The sequence below is a fragment of the Lissotriton vulgaris genome, chromosome 8 (genome assembly GCF_964263255.1).
Source record: "Lissotriton vulgaris chromosome 8, aLisVul1.2, whole genome shotgun sequence".
In the NCBI taxonomy this organism is placed as follows: Eukaryota; Metazoa; Chordata; class Amphibia; order Caudata; family Salamandridae; genus Lissotriton; species Lissotriton vulgaris.
In genome coordinates this window covers 615,298,464-615,325,243 of record NC_141696.1, presented here as the reverse complement: position 1 = coordinate 615,325,243, position 26,780 = coordinate 615,298,464, and positions in this window count along the sequence as shown.

The window sequence follows — 26,780 nt, the reverse complement described above, 5'->3', positions numbered from 1 at the left end:
CCTCCTACTTGCCTTACAAACACAGATAGTAACCTACTGCATACCTTCTGAAATCTCATCCTCCTGTGTGGTCAGCTTCCACAAGGACAATTGGTCCACTGGTGCTCTGACGTCATAAAGCTAAAGCAAGAATGTTGTCTGACCTGAGGGCCACTCTGTTGCCTAGCAAGCTGACATCATAAAGCAAAAACAAGATGTTGTCTGACATGAGGGCAACTCTGTTGCCTATTAATCAGTAGGATACATTCATCTTGGTAATTAAATGAGTAGTAGGGTAGACAGGATGCCCTACTACAAACTAAGATGTTAAGATGAAAGAAATTGGGGCACTTTCTGAGACTTCTGAATTTGTATGAACGTACGTTTGAGCATAAGAGTCTCAACTTTACTATTGCTGAACTGGTAGGAATTGGCTAAAATGAGGATGGTAAATAATCTATTCCTCGTTTTTATTATATCCATTAACTGTAGCATAACCCTTCCTCTCTTAACTTATCAGGTGGCGTAATTGCTATCGGTGTACCATATCCTAACACAAATGAATTGAGAAGGGTTCACTGCCACTTGTCTGGGGAAAAAGATCTATAGATCTATGTCCTAATGTATGTGCTACAGTTGTTTAGAGAGTGTTAGCAAGTGAGGCGTGGGATTCAAAGAAGTATGGGAGGTTAAAATTACAAATTGGGATTTGATTTTCTAATGAGCTGTTGATTTTCACAATAATATAGACTCCATAGTATTGATCTGTTTACCCTTTGTAAAAATTGTGCTAACAGTGGACTTTTCCATCTGCAGATTATACTGAATGGCCAGCAGTGGCAGCGTTTCACCACAGAATTTCTCTGCCTTGCCGAGACTGAAGAAAAAAAAAAAAGCAAATCTTCCGGCATACGGCATCATTTGACCAATTTATATGGTAAGTAAAACTCACAATCATTCCTTTAGGCATTAAAAAGACGTTCACAGCTTTTGAATTTCCTCATTACCTTCTAGTGGGAGCCTGTGCCTGAATATATTTTCTTTCAATATAGAAGTAATATGGATCACATTGTGTTGGTCATGATAGCTAACAAAAACTGACTGCCTTCAACACTACTAAGGCCTGCTTTAGATCCTAGTGCTAGCAATGTTCCACTTGAGGAATTTGCTGCCTTTGAGTTTGAAATGCACTATCTCACTTGAGAACGATAGTGTTTCCTTCTCACAGAAGGAAGCTCATTTAACGTCTTCCCCTGCACATTGTATGTTGGACTCTGATACTCAAGATGGATTGATATTAAGGATAATCTCTATTTTTGTATCCCCATCCACTTTCAAAAAGGCCCCTATGCTTTGAGTGGTTCAGAGTCCTTTATCATTCCCCCTCCTACTTGCCTTACAAACACAGATAGTAACCTACTGCATACCTTCTGAAATCTCATCCTCCTGTGTGGTCAGCTTCCACAAGGACAATTGGTCCACTGGTGCTCTGACGTCATAAAGCTAAAGCAAGAATGTTGTCTGACCTGAGGGCCACTCTGTTGCCTAGCAAGCTGACATCATAAAGCAAAAACAAGATGTTGTCTGACATGAGGGCCACTCTGTTGCCTATTAATCAGTAGGATACATTCATCTTGGTAATTAAATGAGTAGTAGGGTAGACAGGATGCCCTACTACAAACTAAGATGTTAAGATGAAAGAAATTGGGGCACTTTCTGAGACTTCTGAATTTGTATGAACGTACGTTTGAGCATAAGAGTCTCAACTTTACTATTGCTGAACTGGTAGGAATTGGCTAAAATGAGGATGATAAATAATCTATTCATCGTTTTTATTATTTCCATTAACTGTAGCATAACCCTTCCTCTCTCAATTTATCAGCTGGCTTAATTGCTATCGGTGTACCATATCCTAACACAAATGAATTGAGAAGGGTTCACTGCCACTTGTCTGGGAAAAAGATCTATAGATCTATGTCCTAATGTATGTGCTACAGTTGTTTAGAGAGTGTTAGCAAGTGAGGCGTGGGATTCAAAGAAGTATGGGAGGTTAAAATTACAAATTGGGATTTGATTTTCTAATGAGCTGTTGATTTTCACAATAATATAGACTCCATAGTATTGATCTGTTTACCCTTTGTAAAAATTGTGCTAACAGTGGACTTTTCCATCTGCAGATTATACTGAATGGCCAGCAGTGGCAGCGTTTCACCACAGAATTTCTCTGCCTTGCCGAGACTGAAGAAAAAAAAAAAAGCAAATCTTCCGGCATACGGCATCATTTGACCAATTTATATGGTAAGTAAAACTCACAATCATTCCTTTAGGCATTAAAAAGACGTTCACAGCTTTTGAATTTCCTCATTACCTTCTAGTGGGAGCCTGTGCCTGAATATATTTTCTTTCAATATAGAAGTAATATGGATCACATTGTGTTGGTCATGATAGCTAACAAAAACTGACTGCCTTCAACACTACTAAGGCCTGCTTTAGATCCTAGTGCTAGCAATGTTCCACTTGAGGAATTTGCTGCCTTTGAGTTTGAAATGCACTATCTCACTTGAGAACGATAGTGTTTCCTTCTCACAGAAGGAAGCTCATTTAACGTCTTCCCCTGCACATTGTATGTTGGACTCTGATACTCAAGATGGATTGATATTAAGGATAATCTCTATTTTTGTATCCCCATCCACTTTCAAAAAGGCCCCTATGCTTTGAGTGGTTCAGAGTCCTTTATCATTCCCCCTCCTACTTGCCTTACAAACACAGATAGTAACCTACTGCATACCTTCTGAAATCTCATCCTCCTGTGTGGTCAGCTTCCACAAGGACAATTGGTCCACTGGTGCTCTGACGTCATAAAGCTAAAGCAAGAATGTTGTCTGACCTGAGGGCCACTCTGTTGCCTAGCAAGCTGACATCATAAAGCAAAAACAAGATGTTGTCTGACATGAGGGCCACTCTGTTGCCTATTAATCAGTAGGATACATTCATCTTGGTAATTAAATGAGTAGTAGGGTAGACAGGATGCCCTACTACAAACTAAGATGTTAAGATGAAAGAAATTGGGGCACTTTCTGAGACTTCTGAATTTGTATGAACGTACGTTTGAGCATAAGAGTCTCAACTTTACTATTGCTGAACTGGTAGGAATTGGCTAAAATGAGGATGATAAATAATCTATTCATCGTTTTTATTATTTACATTAACTGTAGCATAACCCTTCCTCTCTCAATTTATCAGCTGGCTTAATTGCTATCGGTGTACCATATCCTAACACAAATGAATTGAGAAGGGTTCACTGCCACTTGTCTGGGAAAAAGATCTATAGATCTATGTCCTAATGTATGTGCTACAGTTGTTTAGAGAGTGTTAGCAAGTGAGGCGTGGGATTCAAAGAAGTATGGGAGGTTAAAATTACAAATTGGGATTTGATTTTCTAATGAGCTGTTGATTTTCACAATAATATAGACTCCATAGTATTGATCTGTTTACCCTTTGTAAAAATTGTGCTAACAGTGGACTTTTCCATCTGCAGATTATACTGAATGGCCAGCAGTGGCAGCGTTTCACCACAGAATTTCTCTGCCTTGCCGAGACTGAAGAAAAAAAAAAAAGCAAATCTTCCGGCATACGGCATCATTTGACCAATTTACCAATTTATATGGTAAGTAAAACTCACAATCATTCCTTTAGGCATTAAAAAGACATTCACAGCTTTTGAATTTCCTCATTACCTTCTAGTGGGAGCATGTGCCTGAATATATTTTCTTTCAATATAGAAGTAATATGGATCACATTGTGTTGGTCATGATAGCTAACAAAAACTGACTGCCTTCAACACTACTAAAGCCTGCTTTAGATCCTAGTGCTAGCAATGTTCCACTTAAGGAATTTGCTGCCTTTGAGTTTGAAATGCACTATCTCACTTGAGAACGATAGTGTTTCCTTCTCACAGAAGGAAGCTCATTTAACGTCTTCCCCTGCACTTTGTATGTTGGACTCTGATACTCAAGATGGATTGGTATAAGGATAATCTCTATTTTTGTATCCCCATCCACTTTCAAAAAGGCCCCTATGCTTTGAGTGGTTCATAGTCCTTTACCATTCCCCCTCCTACTTGCCTTACAAACACAGATAGTAACCTACTGCATACCTTCTGAAATCTCATCCTCCTGTGTGGTCAGCTTCCACAAGGACAATTGGTCCACTGGTGCTCTGACGTCATAAAGCTAAAGCAAGAATGTTGTCTGACCTGAGGGCCACTCTGTTGCCTAGCAAGCTGACATCATAAAGCAAAAACAAGATGTTGTCTAACATGAGGGCCACTCTGTTGCCTATTAATCAGTAGGATACATTCATCTTGGTAATTAAATGAGTAGTAGGGTAGACAGGATGCCCTACTACGAACTAAGATGTTAAGATGAAAGAAATTGGGGCACTTTCTGAGACTTCTGAATTTGTATGAACGTACGTTTGAGCATAAGAGTCTCAACTTTACTATTGCTGAACTGGTAGGAATTGGCTAAAATGAGGATGGTAAATAATCTATTCATCGTTTTTATTATTTCCATTAACTGTAGCATAACCCTTCCTCTCTCAACTTATCAGCTGGCTTAATTGCTATCGGTGTACCATATCCTAACACAAATGAATTGAGAAGGGTTCACTGCCACTTGTCTGGGAAAAAGATCTATAGATCGATGTCCTAATGTATGTGCTACAGTTGTTTAGAGAGTGTTAGCAAGTGAGGCGTGGGATTCAAAGAAGTATGGGAGGTTAAAATTACAAATTGGGATTTGATTTTCTAATGAGCTGTTGATTTTCACAATAATATAGCCTCCATGGTATTGATCTGTTTACCCTTTGTAAAAATTATGCTAACAGTGGACTTTTCCATCTGCAGATTATACTGAATGGCCAGCAGTGGCAGCGTTTCACCACAGAATTTCTCTGCCTTGCCGAGACTGAAGAAAAAAAAAAAAAAGCAAATCTTCCGGCATACGGCATCATTTGACCAATCTATATGGTAAGTAAAACTCACAATCATTCCTTTAGGCATTAAAAAGACGTTCACAGCTTTTGAATTTCCTCATTACCTTCTAGTGGGAGCCTGTGCCTGAATATATTTTCTTTCAATATAGAAGTAATATGGATCACATTGTGTTGGTCATGATAGCTAACAAAAACTGACTGCCTTCAACACTACTAAAGCCTGCTTTAGATCCTAGTGCTAGCAATGTTCCACTTGAGGAATTTGCTGCCTTTGAGTTTGAAATGCACTATCTCACTTGAGAACGATAGTGTTTCCTTCTCACAGAAGGAAGCTCATTTAACGTCTTCCCCTGCACTTTGTATGTTGGACTCTGATACTCAAGATGGATTGGTATTAAGGATAATCTCTATTTTTGTATCCCCATCCACTTTCAAAAAGGCCCCTATGCTTTGAGTGGTTCATAGTCCTTTACCACTCCCCCTCCTACTTGCCTTACAAACACAGATAGTAACCTACTGCATACCTTCTGAAATCTCATCCTCCTGTGTGGTCAGCTTCCACAAGGACAATTGGTCCACCGGTGCTCTGACGTCATAAAGCTAAAGCAAGAATGTTGTCTGACCTGAGGGCCACTCTGTTGCCTAGCAAGCTGACATCATAAAGCAAAAACAAGATGTTGTCTGACATGAGGGCCACTCTGTTGCCTATTAATCAGTAGGATACATTCATCTTGGTAATTAAATGAGTAGTAGGGTAGACAGGATGCCCTACTACAAACTAAGATGTTAAGATGAAAGAAATTGGGGCACTTTCTGAGACTTCTGAATTTGTATGAACGTACGTTTGAGCATAAGAGTCTCAACTTTACTATTGCTGAACTGGTAGGAATTGGCTAAAATGAGGATGATAAATAATCTATTCATCGTTTTTATTATTTCCATTAACTGTAGCATAACCCTTCCTCTCTCAACTTATCAGCTGGCTTAATTGCTATCGGTGTACCATATCCTAACACAAATGAATTGAGAAGGGTTCACTGCCACTTGTCTGGGAAAAAGATCTATAGATCTATGTCCTAATGTATGTGCTACAGTTGTTTAGAGAGTGTTAGCAAGTGAGGCGTGGGATTCAAAGAAGTATGGGAGGTTAAAATTACAAATTGGGATTTGATTTTCTAATGAGCTGTTGATTTTCACAATAATATAGACTCCATAGTATTGATCTGTTTACCCTTTGTAAAAATTGTGCTAACAGTGGACTTTTCCATCTGCAGATTATACTGAATGGCCAGCAGTGGCAGCGTTTCACCACAGAATTTCTCTGCCTTGCCGAGACTGAAGAGAAAAAAAAAAGCAAATCTTCCGGCATACGGCATCATTTGACCAATTTACCAATTTATATGGTAAGTAAAACTCACAATCATTCCTTTAGGCATTAAAAAGACATTCACAGCTTTTGAATTTCCTCATTACCTTCTAGTGGGAGCATGTGCCTGAATATATTTTCTTTCAATATAGAAGTAATATGGATCACATTGTGTTGGTCATGATAGCTAACAAAAACTGACTGCCTTCAACACTACTAAAGCCTGCTTTAGATCCTAGTGCTAGCAATGTTCCACTTAAGGAATTTGCTGCCTTTGAGTTTGAAATGCACTATCTCACTTGAGAACGATCGTGTTTCCTTCTCACAGAAGGAAGCTCATTTAACGTCTTCCCCTGCACTTTGTATGTTGGACTCTGATACTCAAGATGGATTGGTATAAGGATAATCTCTATTTTTGTATCCCCATCCACTTTCAAAAAGGCCCCTATGCTTTGAGTGGTTCATAGTCCTTTACCATTCCCCCTCCTACTTGCCTTACAAACACAGATAGTAACCTACTGCATACCTTCTGAAATCTCATCCTCCTGTGTGGTCAGCTTCCACAAGGACAATTGGTCCACTGGTGCTCTGACGTCATAAAGCTAAAGCAAGAATGTTGTCTGACCTGAGGGCCACTCTGTTGCCTAGCAAGCTGACATCATAAAGCAAAAACAAGATGTTGTCTAACATGAGGGCCACTCTGTTGCCTATTAATCAGTAGGATACATTCATCTTGGTAATTAAATGAGTAGTAGGGTAGACAGGATGCCCTACTACGAACTAAGATGTTAAGATGAAAGAAATTGGGGCACTTTCTGAGACTTCTGAATTTGTATGAACGTACGTTTGAGCATAAGAGTCTCAACTTTACTATTGCTGAACTGGTAGGAATTGGCTAAAATGAGGATGGTAAATAATCTATTCATCGTTTTTATTATTTCCATTAACTGTAGCATAACCCTTCCTCTCTCAACTTATCAGCTGGCTTAATTGCTATCGGTGTACCATATCCTAACACAAATGAATTGAGAAGGGTTCACTGCCACTTGTCTGGGAAAAAGATCTATAGATCGATGTCCTAATGTATGTGCTACAGTTGTTTAGAGAGTGTTAGCAAGTGAGGCGTGGGATTCAAAGAAGTATGGGAGGTTAAAATTACAAATTGGGATTTGATTTTCTAATGAGCTGTTGATTTTCACAATAATATAGCCTCCATGGTATTGATCTGTTTACCCTTTGTAAAAATTATGCTAACAGTGGACTTTTCCATCTGCAGATTATACTGAATGGCCAGCAGTGGCAGCGTTTCACCACAGAATTTCTCTGCCTTGCCGAGACTGAAGAAAAAAAAAAAAAAGCAAATCTTCCGGCATACGGCATCATTTGACCAATCTATATGGTAAGTAAAACTCACAATCATTCCTTTAGGCATTAAAAAGACGTTCACAGCTTTTGAATTTCCTCATTACCTTCTAGTGGGAGCCTGTGCCTGAATATATTTTCTTTCAATATAGAAGTAATATGGATCACATTGTGTTGGTCATGATAGCTAACAAAAACTGACTGCCTTCAACACTACTAAAGCCTGCTTTAGATCCTAGTGCTAGCAATGTTCCACTTGAGGAATTTGCTGCCTTTGAGTTTGAAATGCACTATCTCACTTGAGAACGATAGTGTTTCCTTCTCACAGAAGGAAGCTCATTTAACGTCTTCCCCTGCACTTTGTATGTTGGACTCTGATACTCAAGATGGATTGGTATTAAGGATAATCTCTATTTTTGTATCCCCATCCACTTTCAAAAAGGCCCCTATGCTTTGAGTGGTTCATAGTCCTTTACCACTCCCCCTCCTACTTGCCTTACAAACACAGATAGTAACCTACTGCATACCTTCTGAAATCTCATCCTCCTGTGTGGTCAGCTTCCACAAGGACAATTGGTCCACCGGTGCTCTGACGTCATAAAGCTAAAGCAAGAATGTTGTCTGACCTGAGGGCCACTCTGTTGCCTAGCAAGCTGACATCATAAAGCAAAAACAAGATGTTGTCTGACATGAGGGCCACTCTGTTGCCTATTAATCAGTAGGATACATTCATCTTGGTAATTAAATGAGTAGTAGGGTAGACAGGATGCCCTACTACAAACTAAGATGTTAAGATGAAAGAAATTGGGGCACTCTCTGAGACTTCTGAATTTGTATGAACGTACGTTTGAGCATAAGAGTCTCAACTTTACTATTGCTGAACTGGTAGGAATTGGCTAAAATGAGGATGGTAAATAATCTATTCCTCGTTTTTATTATTTCCATTAACTGTAGCATAACCCTTCCTCTCTCAACTTATCAGCTGGCGTAATTGCTATCGGTGTACCATATCCTAACACAAATGAATTGAGAAGGGTTCACTGCCACTTGTCTGGGAAAAAGATCTATAGATCTATGTCCTAATGTATGTGCTACAGTTGTTTAGAGAGTGTTAGCAAGTGAGGCGTGGGATTCAAAGAAGTATGGGAGGTTAAAATTACAAATTGGGATTTGATTTTCTAATGAGCTGTTGATTTTCACAATAATATAGACTCCATAGTATTGATCTGTTTACCCTTTGTAAAAATTGTGCTAACAGTGGACTTTTCCATCTGCAGATTATACTGAATGGCCAGCAGTGGCAGCGTTTCACCACAGAATTTCTCTGCCTTGCCGAGACTGAAGAAAAAAAAAAAAGCAAATCTTCCGGCATACGGCATCATTTGACCAATTTACCAATTTATATGGTAAGTAAAACTCACAATCATTCCTTTAGGCATTAAAAAGACATTCACAGCTTTTGAATTTCCTCATTACCTTCTAGTGGGAGCATGTGCCTGAATATATTTTCTTTCAATATAGAAGTAATATGGATCACATTGTGTTGGTCATGATAGCTAACAAAAACTGACTGCCTTCAACACTACTAAAGCCTGCTTTAGATCCTAGTGCTAGCAATGTTCCACTTAAGGAATTTGCTGCCTTTGAGTTTGAAATGCACTATCTCACTTGAGAACGATAGTGTTTCCTTCTCACAGAAGGAAGCTCATTTAACGTCTTCCCCTGCACTTTGTATGTTGGACTCTGATACTCAAGATGGATTGGTATAAGGATAATCTCTATTTTTGTATCCCCATCCACTTTCAAAAAGGCCCCTATGCTTTGAGTGGTTCATAGTCCTTTACCATTCCCCCTCCTACTTGCTTTACAAACACAGATAGTAACCTACTGCATACCTTCTGAAATCTCATCCTCCTGTGTGGTCAGCTTCCACAAGGACAATTGGTCCACTGGTGCTCTGACGTCATAAAGCTAAAGCAAGAATGTTGTCTGACCTGAGGGCCACTCTGTTGCCTAGCAAGCTGACATCATAAAGCAAAAACAAGATGTTGTCTAACATGAGGGCCACTCTGTTGCCTATTAATCAGTAGGATACATTCATCTTGGTAATTAAATGAGTAGTAGGGTAGACAGGATGCCCTACTACGAACTAAGATGTTAAGATGAAAGAAATTGGGGCACTTTCTGAGACTTCTGAATTTGTATGAACGTACGTTTGAGCATAAGAGTCTCAACTTTACTATTGCTGAACTGGTAGGAATTGGCTAAAATGAGGATGGTAAATAATCTATTCCTCGTTTTTATTATTTCCATTAACTGTAGCATAACCCTTCCTCTCTCAACTTATCAGCTGGCGTAATTGCTATCGGTGTACCATATCCTAACACAAATGAATTGAGAAGGGTTCACTGCCACTTGTCTGGGAAAAAGATCTATAGATCTATGTCCTAATGTATGTGCTACAGTTGTTTAGAGAGTGTTAGCAAGTGAGGCGTGGGATTCAAAGAAGTATGGGAGGTTAAAATTACAAATTGGGATTTGATTTTCTAATGAGCTGTTGATTTTCACAATAATATAGACTCCATAGTATTGATCTGTTTACCCTTTGTAAAAATTGTGCTAACAGTGGACTTTTCCATCTGCAGATTATACTGAATGGCCAGCAGTGGCAGCGTTTCACCACAGAATTTCTCTGCCTTGCCGAGACTGAAGAAAAAAAAAAAAGCAAATCTTCCGGCATACGGCATCATTTGACCAATTTACCAATTTATATGGTAAGTAAAACTCACAATCATTCCTTTAGGCATTAAAAAGACATTCACAGCTTTTGAATTTCCTCATTACCTTCTAGTGGGAGCATGTGCCTGAATATATTTTCTTTCAATATAGAAGTAATATGGATCACATTGTGTTGGTCATGATAGCTAACAAAAACTGACTGCCTTCAACACTACTAAAGCCTGCTTTAGATCCTAGTGCTAGCAATGTTCCACTTAAGGAATTTGCTGCCTTTGAGTTTGAAATGCACTATCTCACTTGAGAACGATAGTGTTTCCTTCTCACAGAAGGAAGCTCATTTAACGTCTTCCCCTGCACTTTGTATGTTGGACTCTGATACTCAAGATGGATTGGTATAAGGATAATCTCTATTTTTGTATCCCCATCCACTTTCAAAAAGGCCCCTATGCTTTGAGTGGTTCATAGTCCTTTACCATTCCCCCTCCTACTTGCCTTACAAACACAGATAGTAACCTACTGCATACCTTCTGAAATCTCATCCTCCTGTGTGGTCAGCTTCCACAAGGACAATTGGTCCACTGGTGCTCTGACGTCATAAAGCTAAAGCAAGAATGTTGTCTGACCTGAGGGCCACTCTGTTGCCTAGCAAGCTGACATCATAAAGCAAAAACAAGATGTTGTCTAACATGAGGGCCACTCTGTTGCCTATTAATCAGTAGGATACATTCATCTTGGTAATTAAATGAGTAGTAGGGTAGACAGGATGCCCTACTACGAACTAAGATGTTAAGATGAAAGAAATTGGGGCACTTTCTGAGACTTCTGAATTTGTATGAACGTACGTTTGAGCATAAGAGTCTCAACTTTACTATTGCTGAACTGGTAGGAATTGGCTAAAATGAGGATGGTAAATAATCTATTCATCGTTTTTATTATTTCCATTAACTGTAGCATAACCCTTCCTCTCTCAACTTATCAGCTGGCTTAATTGCTATCGGTGTACCATATCCTAACACAAATGAATTGAGAAGGGTTCACTGCCACTTGTCTGGGAAAAAGATCTATAGATCGATGTCCTAATGTATGTGCTACAGTTGTTTAGAGAGTGTTAGCAAGTGAGGCGTGGGATTCAAAGAAGTATGGGAGGTTAAAATTACAAATTGGGATTTGATTTTCTAATGAGCTGTTGATTTTCACAATAATATAGCCTCCATGGTATTGATCTGTTTACCCTTTGTAAAAATTATGCTAACAGTGGACTTTTCCATCTGCAGATTATACTGAATGGCCAGCAGTGGCAGCGTTTCACCACAGAATTTCTCTGCCTTGCCGAGACTGAAGAAAAAAAAAAAAAAGCAAATCTTCCGGCATACGGCATCATTTGACCAATCTATATGGTAAGTAAAACTCACAATCATTCCTTTAGGCATTAAAAAGACGTTCACAGCTTTTGAATTTCCTCATTACCTTCTAGTGGGAGCCTGTGCCTGAATATATTTTCTTTCAATATAGAAGTAATATGGATCACATTGTGTTGGTCATGATAGCTAACAAAAACTGACTGCCTTCAACACTACTAAAGCCTGCTTTAGATCCTAGTGCTAGCAATGTTCCACTTGAGGAATTTGCTGCCTTTGAGTTTGAAATGCACTATCTCACTTGAGAACGATAGTGTTTCCTTCTCACAGAAGGAAGCTCATTTAACGTCTTCCCCTGCACTTTGTATGTTGGACTCTGATACTCAAGATGGATTGGTATTAAGGATAATCTCTATTTTTGTATCCCCATCCACTTTCAAAAAGGCCCCTATGCTTTGAGTGGTTCATAGTCCTTTACCACTCCCCCTCCTACTTGCCTTACAAACACAGATAGTAACCTACTGCATACCTTCTGAAATCTCATCCTCCTGTGTGGTCAGCTTCCACAAGGACAATTGGTCCACCGGTGCTCTGACGTCATAAAGCTAAAGCAAGAATGTTGTCTGACCTGAGGGCCACTCTGTTGCCTAGCAAGCTGACATCATAAAGCAAAAACAAGATGTTGTCTGACATGAGGGCCACTCTGTTGCCTATTAATCAGTAGGATACATTCATCTTGGTAATTAAATGAGTAGTAGGGTAGACAGGATGCCCTACTACAAACTAAGATGTTAAGATGAAAGAAATTGGGGCACTTTCTGAGACTTCTGAATTTGTATGAACGTACGTTTGAGCATAAGAGTCTCAACTTTACTATTGCTGAACTGGTAGGAATTGGCTAAAATGAGGATGATAAATAATCTATTCATCGTTTTTATTATTTCCATTAACTGTAGCATAACCCTTCCTCTCTCAACTTATCAGCTGGCTTAATTGCTATCGGTGTACCATATCCTAACACAAATGAATTGAGAAGGGTTCACTGCCACTTGTCTGGGAAAAAGATCTATAGATCTATGTCCTAATGTATGTGCTACAGTTGTTTAGAGAGTGTTAGCAAGTGAGGCATGGGATTCAAAGAAGTATGGGAGGTTAAAATTACAAATTGGGATTTGATTTTCTAATGAGCTGTTGATTTTCACAATAATATAGACTCCATAGTATTGATCTGTTTACCCTTTGTAAAAATTGTGCTAACAGTGGACTTTTCCATCTGCAGATTATACTGAATGGCCAGCAGTGGCAGCGTTTCACCACAGAATTTCTCTGCCTTGCCGAGACTGAAGAAAAAAAAAAAAGCAAATCTTCCGGCATACGGCATCATTTGACCAATTTACCAATTTATATGGTAAGTAAAACTCACAATCATTCCTTTAGGCATTAAAAAGACATTCACAGCTTTTGAATTTCCTCATTACCTTCTAGTGGGAGCATGTGCCTGAATATATTTTCTTTCAATATAGAAGTAATATGGATCACATTGTGTTGGTCATGATAGCTAACAAAAACTGACTGCCTTCAACACTACTAAAGCCTGCTTTAGATCCTAGTGCTAGCAATGTTCCACTTAAGGAATTTGCTGCCTTTGAGTTTGAAATGCACTATCTCACTTGAGAACGATCGTGTTTCCTTCTCACAGAAGGAAGCTCATTTAACGTCTTCCCCTGCACTTTGTATGTTGGACTCTGATACTCAAGATGGATTGGTATAAGGATAATCTCTATTTTTGTATCCCCATCCACTTTCAAAAAGGCCCCTATGCTTTGAGTGGTTCATAGTCCTTTACCATTCCCCCTCCTACTTGCCTTACAAACACAGATAGTAACCTACTGCATACCTTCTGAAATCTCATCCTCCTGTGTGGTCAGCTTCCACAAGGACAATTGGTCCACTGGTGCTCTGACGTCATAAAGCTAAAGCAAGAATGTTGTCTGACCTGAGGGCCACTCTGTTGCCTAGCAAGCTGACATCATAAAGCAAAAACAAGATGTTGTCTAACATGAGGGCCACTCTGTTGCCTATTAATCAGTAGGATACATTCATCTTGGTAATTAAATGAGTAGTAGGGTAGACAGGATGCCCTACTACGAACTAAGATGTTAAGATGAAAGAAATTGGGGCACTTTCTGAGACTTCTGAATTTGTATGAACGTACGTTTGAGCATAAGAGTCTCAACTTTACTATTGCTGAACTGGTAGGAATTGGCTAAAATGAGGATGGTAAATAATCTATTCATCGTTTTTATTATTTCCATTAACTGTAGCATAACCCTTCCTCTCTCAACTTATCAGCTGGCTTAATTGCTATCGGTGTACCATATCCTAACACAAATGAATTGAGAAGGGTTCACTGCCACTTGTCTGGGAAAAAGATCTATAGATCGATGTCCTAATGTATGTGCTACAGTTGTTTAGAGAGTGTTAGCAAGTGAGGCGTGGGATTCAAAGAAGTATGGGAGGTTAAAATTACAAATTGGGATTTGATTTTCTAATGAGCTGTTGATTTTCACAATAATATAGCCTCCATGGTATTGATCTGTTTACCCTTTGTAAAAATTATGCTAACAGTGGACTTTTCCATCTGCAGATTATACTGAATGGCCAGCAGTGGCAGCGTTTCACCACAGAATTTCTCTGCCTTGCCGAGACTGAAGAAAAAAAAAAAAAAGCAAATCTTCCGGCATACGGCATCATTTGACCAATCTATATGGTAAGTAAAACTCACAATCATTCCTTTAGGCATTAAAAAGACGTTCACAGCTTTTGAATTTCCTCATTACCTTCTAGTGGGAGCCTGTGCCTGAATATATTTTCTTTCAATATAGAAGTAATATGGATCACATTGTGTTGGTCATGATAGCTAACAAAAACTGACTGCCTTCAACACTACTAAAGCCTGCTTTAGATCCTAGTGCTAGCAATGTTCCACTTGAGGAATTTGCTGCCTTTGAGTTTGAAATGCACTATCTCACTTGAGAACGATAGTGTTTCCTTCTCACAGAAGGAAGCTCATTTAACGTCTTCCCCTGCACTTTGTATGTTGGACTCTGATACTCAAGATGGATTGGTATTAAGGATAATCTCTATTTTTGTATCCCCATCCACTTTCAAAAAGGCCCCTATGCTTTGAGTGGTTCATAGTCCTTTACCACTCCCCCTCCTACTTGCCTTACAAACACAGATAGTAACCTACTGCATACCTTCTGAAATCTCATCCTCCTGTGTGGTCAGCTTCCACAAGGACAATTGGTCCACCGGTGCTCTGACGTCATAAAGCTAAAGCAAGAATGTTGTCTGACCTGAGGGCCACTCTGTTGCCTAGCAAGCTGACATCATAAAGCAAAAACAAGATGTTGTCTGACATGAGGGCCACTCTGTTGCCTATTAATCAGTAGGATACATTCATCTTGGTAATTAAATGAGTAGTAGGGTAGACAGGATGCCCTACTACAAACTAAGATGTTAAGATGAAAGAAATTGGGGCACTCTCTGAGACTTCTGAATTTGTATGAACGTACGTTTGAGCATAAGAGTCTCAACTTTACTATTGCTGAACTGGTAGGAATTGGCTAAAATGAGGATGGTAAATAATCTATTCCTCGTTTTTATTATTTCCATTAACTGTAGCATAACCCTTCCTCTCTCAACTTATCAGCTGGCGTAATTGCTATCGGTGTACCATATCCTAACACAAATGAATTGAGAAGGGTTCACTGCCACTTGTCTGGGAAAAAGATCTATAGATCTATGTCCTAATGTATGTGCTACAGTTGTTTAGAGAGTGTTAGCAAGTGAGGCGTGGGATTCAAAGAAGTATGGGAGGTTAAAATTACAAATTGGGATTTGATTTTCTAATGAGCTGTTGATTTTCACAATAATATAGACTCCATAGTATTGATCTGTTTACCCTTTGTAAAAATTGTGCTAACAGTGGACTTTTCCATCTGCAGATTATACTGAATGGCCAGCAGTGGCAGCGTTTCACCACAGAATTTCTCTGCCTTGCCGAGACTGAAGAAAAAAAAAAAAGCAAATCTTCCGGCATACGGCATCATTTGACCAATTTATATGGTAAGTAAAACTCACAATCATTCCTTTAGGCATTAAAAAGACGTTCACAGCTTTTGAATTTCCTCATTACCTTCTAGTGGGAGCCAGTGCCTGAATATAATTTCTGTCAATATGGAAGTAATATGGCTCACATTGTGTTGGTCATGATAGTTAACAAAAACTGACTGCCTTCAACACTACTAAAACCTGCTTTAGATCCTGGTGCTAGCAATGTTCCACTTGAGGAATTTGCTGCCTTTGAGTTTGAAATGCACTATCTCACTTTAGAACGATAGTGTTTCCTTCTCACAGAAGCAAGCTCATTTAACGTCTTCCCCTGCACTTTGTATGTTGGACTCTGATACTCAAGATGGATTGGTATTAAGGATAATCTCTATTTTTGTATCCCCATCCACTTTCAAAAAGGCCCCTATGCTTTGAGTGGTTCATAGTCCTTTACCATTCCCCCTCCTACTTGCCTTACAAACACAGATAGTAACCTACTGCATACCTCCTGAAATCTCATCCTCCTGTGTGGTCAGCTTCCACAAGGACAATTGTTCCACTGGTGCTCTGACGTCATAAAGCTAAAGCAAGAATGTTGTCTTACCTGAGGGCCACTCTGTTGCCTAGCAAGCTGACATCATAAAGCAAAAACAAGATGTTGTCTGACATGAGGGCCACTCTGTTGCCTATTAATCAGTAGGATACATTCATCTTGGTAATTAAATGAGTAGTAGGGTAGACAGGATGCCCTACTACAAACTAAGATGTTAAGATGAAAGAAATTGGGGCACTTTCTGAGACTTCTGAATTTGTATGAACGTACGTTTGAGCATAAGAGTCTCAACTTTACTATTGCTGAACTGGTAGGAATTGGCTAAAATGAGGATGGTAAATAATCTATTCCTCGTTTTTATTATTTCCATTAACTGTAGCATAACCCTTCCTCTCTCAACTTATCAGCTGGCTTAATTGCTATCGGTGTACCATATCCTAACACAAATGAATTGAGAAGGGTTCACTGCCACTTGTCTGGGAAAAAGATCTATAGATCGATGTCCTAATGTATGTGCTACAGTTGTTTAGAGAGTGTTAGCAAGTGAGGCGTGGGATTCAAAGAAGTATGGGAGGTTAAAATTACAAATTGGGATTTGATTTTCTAATGAGCTGTTGATTTTCACAATAATATAGCCTCCATGGTATTGATCTGTTTACCCTTTGTAAAAATTATGCTAACAGTGGACTTTTCTATCTGCAGATTATACTGAATGGCCAGCAGTGGCAGCGTTTCACCACAGAATTTCTCTGCCTTGCCGAGACTGAAGAAAAAAAAAAAATCAAATCTTCCGGCATACGGCATCATTTGACCAATTTATATGGTAAGTAAAACTCACAATCATTCCTTTAGGCATTAAAAAGAAGTTCACAGCTTTTGAATTTCCTCATTACCTTCTAGTGGGAGCCTGTGCCTGAATATATTTCCTTTCAATATAGAAGTAATATGGATCACATTGTGTTGGTCATGATAGCTAACAAAAACTGACTGCCTTCAACACTACTAAGGCCTGCTTTAGATCCTAGTGCTAGCAATGTTCCACTTGAGGAATTTGCTGCCTTTGACTTTGAAATGCACTATCTCACTTGAGAACGATAGTGTTTCCTTCTCACAGAAGGAAGCTCATTTAACGTCTTCCCCTGCACTTTGTATGTTGGACTCTGATACTCAAGATGGATTGATATTAAGGATAATCTCTATTTTTGTATCCCCATCCACTTTCAAAAAGGCCCCTATGCTTTGAGTGGTTCAGAGTCCTTTATCATTCCCCCTCCTACTTGCCTTACAAACACAGATAGTAACCTACTGCATACCTTCTGAAATCTCATCCTCCTGTGTGGTCAGCTTCCACAAGGACAATTGGTCCACTGGTGCTCTGACGTCATAAAGCTAAAGCAAGAATGTTGTCTGACCTGAGGGCCACTCTGTTGCCTAGCAAGCTGACATCATAAAGCAAAAACAAGATGTTGTCTGACATGAGGGCAACTCTGTTGCCTATTAATCAGTAGGATACATTCATCTTGGTAATTAAATGAGTAGTAGGGTAGACAGGATGCCCTACTACAAACTAAGATGTTAAGATGAAAGAAATTGGGGCATTTTCTGAGACTTCTGAATTTGTATGAACGTACGTTTGAGCATAAGAGTCTCAACTTTACTATTGCTGAACTGGTAGGAATTGGCTAAAATGAGGATGGTAAATAATCTATTCCTCGTTTTTATTATATCCATTAACTGTAGCATAACCCTTCCTCTCTTAACTTATCAGCTGGCGTAATTGCTATCGGTGTACCATATCCTAACACAAATGAATTGAGAAGGGTTCACTGCCACTTGTCTGGGGAAAAAGATCTATAGATATATGTCCTAATGTATGTGCTACAGTTGTTTAGAGAGTGTTAGCAAGTGAGGCGTGGGATTCAAAGAAGTATGGGAGGTTAAAATTACAAATTGGGATTTGATTTTCTAATGAGCTGTTGATTTTCACAATAATATAGACTCCATAGTATTGATCTGTTTACCCTTTGTAAAAATTGTGCTAACAGTGGACTTTTCCATCTGCAGATTATACTGAATGGCCAGCAGTGGCAGAGTTTCACCACAGAATTTCTCTGCCTTGCCGAGACTAAAGAAAAAAAAAAAAGCAAATCTTCCGGCATACGGCATCATTTGACCAATTTATATGGTAAGTAAAACTCACAATAATTCCTTTAGGCATTAAAAAGACGTTCACAGCTTTTGAATTTCCTCATTACCTTCTAGTGGGAGCCTGTGCCTGAATATATTTTCTTTCAATATAGAAGTAATATGGATCACATTGTGTTGGTCATGATAGCTAACAAAAACTGACTGCCTTCAACACTACTAAGGCCTGCTTTAGATCCTAGTGCTAGCAATGTTCCACTTGAGGAATTTGCTGCCTTTGACTTTGAAATGCACTATCTCACTTGAGAACGATAGTGTTTCCTTCTCACAGAAGGAAGCTCATTTAACGTCTTCCCCTGCACTTTGTATGTTGGACTCTGATACTCAAGATGGATTGGTATTAAGGATAATCTCTATTTTTGTATCCCCATCCACTTTCAAAAAGGCCCCTATGCTTTGAGTGGTTCATAGTCCTTTACCATTCCCCCTCCTACTTGCCTTACAAACACAGATAGTAACCTACTGCATACCTTCTGAAATCTCATCCTCCTGTGTGGTTAGCTTCCACAAGGACAATTGGTCCACTGGTGCTCTGACGTCATAAAGCTAAAGCAAGAATGTTGTCTGAGCTGAGGGCCACTCTGTTGCCTAGCAAGCTGACATCATAAAGCAAAAACAAGATGTTGTCTGACATGAGGGCCACTCTGTTGCCTATTAATCAGTAGGATACATTCATCTTGGTAATTAAATGAGTAGTAGGGTAGACAGGATGCCCTACTACGAACTAAGATGTTAAGATGAAAGAAATTGGGGCACTTTCTGAGACTTCTGAATTTGTATGAACGTACGTTTGAGCATAAGAGTCTCAACTTTACTATTGCTGAACTGGTAGGAATTGGCTAAAATGAGGATGGTAAATAATCTATTCATCGTTTTTATTATTTCCATTAACTGTAGCATAACCCTTCCTCTATCAACTTATCAGCTGGCTTAATTGCTCTCGGTGTACCATATCCTAACACAAATGAATTGAGAAGGGTTCACTGCCACTTGTCTGGGAAAAAGATCTATAGATCTATGTCCTAATGTATGTGCTACAGTTGTTTAGAGAGTGTTAGCAAGTGAGGAGTGGGATTCAAAGAAGTATGGGAGGTTAAAATTACAAATTGGGATTTGATTTTTTAATGAGCTGTTGATTTTCACAATAATATAGACTCCATAGTATTGATCTGTTTACCGTTTGTAAAAATTGTGCTAACAGTGGACTTTTCCATCTGCAGATTATACTGAATGGCCAGCAGTGGCAGCGTTTCACCACAGAATTTCTCTGCCTTGCCGAGACTGAAGAAAAAAAAAAAGCAAATCTTCCGGCATACGGCATCATTTGACCAATTTATATGGTAAGTAAAACTCACAATCATTCCTTTAGGCATTAAAAAGACGTTCACAGCTTTTGAATTTCCTCATTACCTTCTAGTGGGAGCCTGTGCCTGAATATATTTTCTTTCAATATAGAAGTAATATGGATCACATTGTGTTGGTCATGATAGCTAACAAAAACTGACTGCCTTTAACACTACTAAAGCCTGCTTTAGATCCTAGTGCTAGCAATGTTCCACTTGAGGAATTTGCTGCCTTTGAGTTTGAAATGCACTATCTCACTTGAGAACGATAGTGTTTCCTTCTCACAGAAGGAAGCTCATTTAACGTCTTCCCCTGCACTTTGTATGTTGGACTCTGATACTCAAGATGGATTGGTATTAAGGATAATCTCTATTTTTGTATCCCCATCCACTTTCAAAAAGGCCCCTATGCTTTGAGTGGTTCATAGTCCTTTACCATTCCCCCTCCTACTTGCCTTACAAACACAGATAGTAACCTACTGCATACCTTCTGAAATCTCATCCTCCTGTGTGGTTAGCTTCCACAAGGACAATTGGTCCACTGGTGCTCTGACGTCATAAAGCTAAAGCAAGAATGTTGTCTGAGCTGAGGGCCACTCTGTTGCCTAGCAAGCTGACATCATAAAGCAAAAACAAGATGTTGTCTGACATGAGGGCCACTCTGTTGCCTATTAATCAGTAGGATACATTCATCTTGGTAATTAAATGAGTAGTAGGGTAGACAGGATGCCCTACTACAAACTAAGATGTTAAGATGAAAGAAATTGGGGCACTCTCTGAGACTTCTGAATTTGTATGAACGTACGTTTGAGCATAAGAGTCTCAACTTTACTATTGCTGAACTGGTAGGAATTGGCTAAAAGGAGGATGGTAAATAATCTATTCATCGTTTTTATTATTTCCATTAACTGTAGCATAACCCTTCACCTCTCAACTTATCAGCTGGCTTAATTGCTATCGGTGTACCATATCCTAACACAAATGAATTGAGAAGGGTTCACTGCCACTTGTCTGGGAAAAAGATCTATAGATCTATGTCCTAATGTATGTGCTACAGTTGTTTAGAGAGTGTTAGCAAGTGAGGCGTGGGATTCAAAGAAGTATGGGAGGTTAAAATTACAAATTGGGATTTGATTTTCTAATGAGCTGTTGATTTTCACAATAATATAGACTCCATAGTATTGATCTGTTTACCCTTTGTAAAAATTGTGCTAACAGTGGACTTTTCCATCTGCAGATTATACTGAATGGCCAGCAGTGGCAGCGTTTCACCACAGAATTTCTCTGCCTTGCCGAGACTGAAGAAAAAAAAAAAAGCAAATCTTCAGGCATACGGCATCATTTGACCAATTTATATGGTAAGTAAAACTCACAATCATTCCTTTAGGCATTAAAAAGACGTTCACAGCTTTTGAATTTCCTCATTACCTTCTAGTGGGAGCCTGTGCCTGAATATATTTTCTTTCAATATAGAAGTAATATGGATCACATTGTGTTGGTCATGATAGCTAACAAAAACTGACTGCCTTCAACACTACTAAGGCCTGCTTTAGATCCTAGTGCTAGCAATGTTCCACTTGAGGAATTTGCTGCCTTTGACTTTGAAATGCACTATCTCACTTGAGAACGATAGTGTTTCCTTCTCACAGAAGGAAGCTCATTTAACGTCTTCCCCTGCACTTTGTATGTTGGACTCTGATACTCAAGATGGATTGGTATTAAGGATAATCTCTATTTTTGTATCCCCATCCACTTTCAAAAAGGCCCCTATGCTTTGAGTGGTTCATAGTCCTTTACCATTCCCCCTCCTACTTGCCTTACAAACACAGATAGTAACCTACTGCATACCTTCTGAAATCTCATCCTCCTGTGTGGTTAGCTTCCACAAGGACAATTGGTCCACTGGTGCTCTGACGTCATAAAGCTAAAGCAAGAATGTTGTCTGAGCTGAGGGCCACTCTGTTGCCTAGCAAGCTGACATCATAAAGCAAAAACAAGATGTTGTCTGACATGAGGGCCACTCTGTTGCCTATTAATCAGTAGGATACATTCATCTTGGTAATTAAATGAGTAGTAGGGTAGACAGGATGCCCTACTACAAACTAAGATGTTAAGATGAAAGAAATTGGGGCACTCTCTGAGACTTCTGAATTTGTATGAACGTACGTTTGAGCATAAGAGTCTCAACTTTACTATTGCTGAACTGGTAGGAATTGGCTAAAAGGAGGATGGTAAATAATCTATTCATCGTTTTTATTATTTCCATTAACTGTAGCATAACCCTTCACCTCTCAACTTATCAGCTGGCTTAATTGCTATCGGTGTACCATATCCTAACACAAATGAATTGAGAAGGGTTCACTGCCACTTGTCTGGGAAAAAGATCTATAGATCTATGTCCTAATGTATGTGCTACAGTTGTTTAGAGAGTGTTAGCAAGTGAGGCGTGGGATTCAAAGAAGTATGGGAGGTTAAAATTACAAATTGGGATTTGATTTTCTAATGAGCTGTTGATTTTCACAATAATATAGACTCCATAGTATTGATCTGTTTACCCTTTGTAAAAATTGTGCTAACAGTGGACTTTTCCATCTGCAGATTATACTGAATGGCCAGCAGTGGCAGCGTTTCACCACAGAATTTCTCTGCCTTGCCGAGACTGAAGAAAAAAAAAAAAGCAAATCTTCAGGCATACGGCATCATTTGACCAATTTATATGGTAAGTAAAACTCACAATCATTCCTTTAGGCATTAAAAAGACGTTCACAGCTTTTGAATTTCCTCATTACCTTCTAGTGGGAGCATGTGCCTGAATATATTTTCTTTCAATATAGAAGTAATATGGATCACATTGTGTTGGTCATGATAGCTAACAAAAACTGACTGCCTTCAACACTACTAAGGCCTGCTTTAGATCCTAGTGCTAGCAATGTTCCACTTGAGGAATTTGCTGCCTTTGACTTTGAAATGCACTATCTCACTTGAGAACGATAGTGTTTCCTTCTCACAGAAGGAAGCTCATTTAACGTCTTCCCCTGCACTTTGTATGTTGGACTCTGATACTCAAGATGGATTGGTATTAAGGATAATCTCTATTTTTGTATCCCCATCCACTTTCAAAAAGGCCCCTATGCTTTGAGTGGTTCATAGTCCTTTACCATTCCCCCTCCTACTTGCCTTACAAACACACATAGTAACCTACTGCATACCTTCTGAAATCTCATCCTCCTGTGTGGTCAGCTTCCACAAGGACAATTGGTCCACTGGTGCTCTGACGTCATAAAGCTAAAGCAAGAATGTTGTCTGAGCTGAGGGCCACTCTGTTGCCTAGCAAGCTGACATCATAAAGCAAAAACAAGATGTTGTCTGACATGAGGGCCACTCTGTTGCCTATTAATCAGTAGGATACATTCATCTTGGTAATTAAATGAGTAGTAGGGTAGACAGGATGCCCTACTACGAACTAAGATGTTAAGATGAAAGAAATTGGGGCACTTTCTGAGACTTCTGAATTTGTATGAACGTACGTTTGAGCATAAGAGTCTCAACTTTACTATTGCTGAACTGGTAGGAATTGGCTAAAATGAGGATGGTAAATAATCTATTCATCGTTTTTATTATTTCCATTAACTGTAGCATAACCCTTCCTCTCTCAACTTATCAGCTGGCTTAATTGCTATCGGTGTACCATATCCTAACACAAATGAATTGAGAAGGGTTCACTGCCACTTGTCTGGGAAAAAGATCTATAGATCTATGTCCTAATGTATGTGCTACAGTTGTTTAGAGAGTGTTAGCAAGTGAGGAGTGGGATTCAAAGAAGTATGCGAGGTTAAAATTACAAATTGGGATTTGATTTTTTAATGAGCTGTTGATTTTCACAATAATATAGACTCCATAGTATTGATCTGTTTACCGTTTGTAAAAATTGTGCTAACAGTGGACTTTTCCATCTGCAGATTATACTGAATGGCCAGCAGTGGCAGCGTTTCACCACAGAATTTCTCTGCCTTGCCGAGACTGAAGAAAAAAAAAAAGCAAATCTTCCGGCATACGGCATCATTTGACCAATTTATATGGTAAGTAAAACTCACAATCATTCCTTTAGGCATTAAAAAGACGTTCACAGCTTTTGAATTTCCTCATTACCTTCTAGTGGGAGCCTGTGCCTGAATATATTTTCTTTCAATATAGAAGTTATATGGATCACATTGTGTTGGTCATGATAGCTAACAAAAACTGACTGCCTTTAACACTACTAAAGCCTGCTTTAGATCCTAGTGCTAGCAATGTTCCAGTTGAGGAATTTGCTGCCTTTGAGTTTGAAATGCACTATCTCACTTGAGAACGATAGTGTTTCCTTCTCACAGAAGGAAGCTCATTTAACGTCTTCCCCTGCACTTTGTATGTTGGACTCTGATACTCAAGATGGATTGGTATTAAGGATAATCTCTATTTTTGTATCCCCATCCACTTTCAAAAAGGCCCCTATGCTTTGAGTGGTTCATAGTCCTTTACCATTCCCCCTCCTACTTGCCTTACAAACACAGATAGTAACCTACTGCATACCTTCTGAAATCTCATCCTCCTGTGTGGTTAGCTTCCACAAGGACAATTGGTCCACTGGTGCTCTGACGTCATAAAGCTAAAGCAAGAATGTTGTCTGAGCTGAGGGCCACTCTGTTGCCTAGCAAGCTGACATCATAAAGCAAAAACAAGATGTTGTCTGACATGAGGGCCACTCTGTTGCCTATTAATCAGTAGGATACATTCATCTTGGTAATTAAATGAGTAGTAGGGTAGACAGGATGCCCTACTACGAACTAAGATGTTAAGATGAAAGAAATTGGGGCACTTTCTGAGACTTCTGAATTTGTATGAACGTACGTTTGAGCATAAGAGTCTCAACTTTACTATTGCTGAACTGGTAGGAATTGGCTAAAATGAGGATGGTAAATAATCTATTCATCGTTTTTATTATTTCCATTAACTGTAGCATAACCCTTCCTCTCTCAACTTATCAGCTGGCTTAATTGCTATCGGTGTACCATATCCTAACACAAATGAATTGAGAAGGGTTCACTGCCACTTGTCTGGGAAAAAGATCTATAGATCTATGTCCTAATGTATGTGCTACAGTTGTTTAGAGAGTGTTAGCAAGTGAGGAGTGGGATTCAAAGAAGTATGGGAGGTTAAAATTACAAATTGGGATTTGATTTTTTAGTGAGCTGTTGATTTTCACAATAATATAGACTCCATAGTATTGATCTGTTTACCGTTTGTAAAAATTGTGCTAACAGTGGACTTTTCCATCTGCAGATTATACTGAATGGCCAGCAGTGGCAGCGTTTCACCACAGAATTTCTCTGCCTTGCCGAGACTGAAGAAAAAAAAAAAGCAAATCTTCCGGCATACGGCATCATTTGACCAATTTATATGGTAAGTAAAACTCAAATCATTCCTTTAGGCATTAAAAAGACGTTCACAGCTTTTGAATTTCCTCATTACCTTCTAGTGGGAGCCTGTGCCTGAATATATTTTCTTTCAATATAGAAGTAATATGGATCACATTGTGTTGGTCATGATAGCTAACAAAAACTGACTGCCTTTAACACTACTAAAGCCTGCTTTAGATCCTAGTGCTAGCAATGTTCCACTTGAGGAATTTGCTGCCTTTGAGTTTGAAATGCACTATCTCACTTGAGAACGATAGTGTTTCCTTCTCACAGAAGGAAGCTCATTTAACGTCTTCCCCTGCACTTTGTATGTTGGACTCTGATACTCAAGATGGATTGGTATTAAGGATAATCTCTATTTTTGTATCCCCATCCACTTTCAAAAAGGCCCCTATGCTTTGAGTGGTTCATAGTCCTTTACCATTCCCCCTCCTACTTGCCTTACAAACACAGATAGTAACCTACTGCATACCTTCTGAAATCTCATCCTCCTGTGTGGTTAGCTTCCACAAGGACAATTGGTCCACTGGTGCTCTGACGTCCTAAAGCTAAAGCAAGAATGTTGTCTGAGCTGAGGGCCACTCTGTTGCCTAGCAAGCTGACATCATAAAGCAAAAACAAGATGTTGTCTGACATGAGGGCCACTCTGTTGCCTATTAATCAGTAGGATACATTCATCTTGGTAATTAAATGAGTAGTAGGGTAGACAGGATGCCCTACTACGAACTAAGATGTTAAGATGAAAGAAATTGGGGCACTTTCTGAGACTTCTGAATTTGTATGAACGTACGTTTGAGCATAAGAGTCTCAACTTTACTATTGCTGAACTGGTAGGAATTGGCTAAAATGAGGATGGTAAATAATCTATTCATCGTTTTTATTATTTCCATTAACTGTAGCATAACCCTTCCTCTCTCAACTTATCAGCTGGCTTAATTGCTATCGGTGTACCATATCCTAACACAAATGAATTGAGAAGGGTTCACTGCCACTTGTCTGGGAAAAAGATCTATAGATCTATGTCCTAATGTATGTGCTACAGTTGTTTAGAGAGTGTTAGCAAGTGAGGAGTGGGATTCAAAGAAGTATGGGAGGTTAAAATTACAAATTGGGATTTGATTTTTTAATGAGCTGTTGATTTTCACAATAATATAGACTCCATAGTATTGATCTGTTTACCGTTTGTAAAAATTGTGCTAACAGTGGACTTTTCCATCTGCAGATTATACTGAATGGCCAGCAGTGGCAGCGTTTCACCACAGAATTTCTCTGCCTTGCCGAGACCGAAGAAAAAAAAAAAGCAAGTCT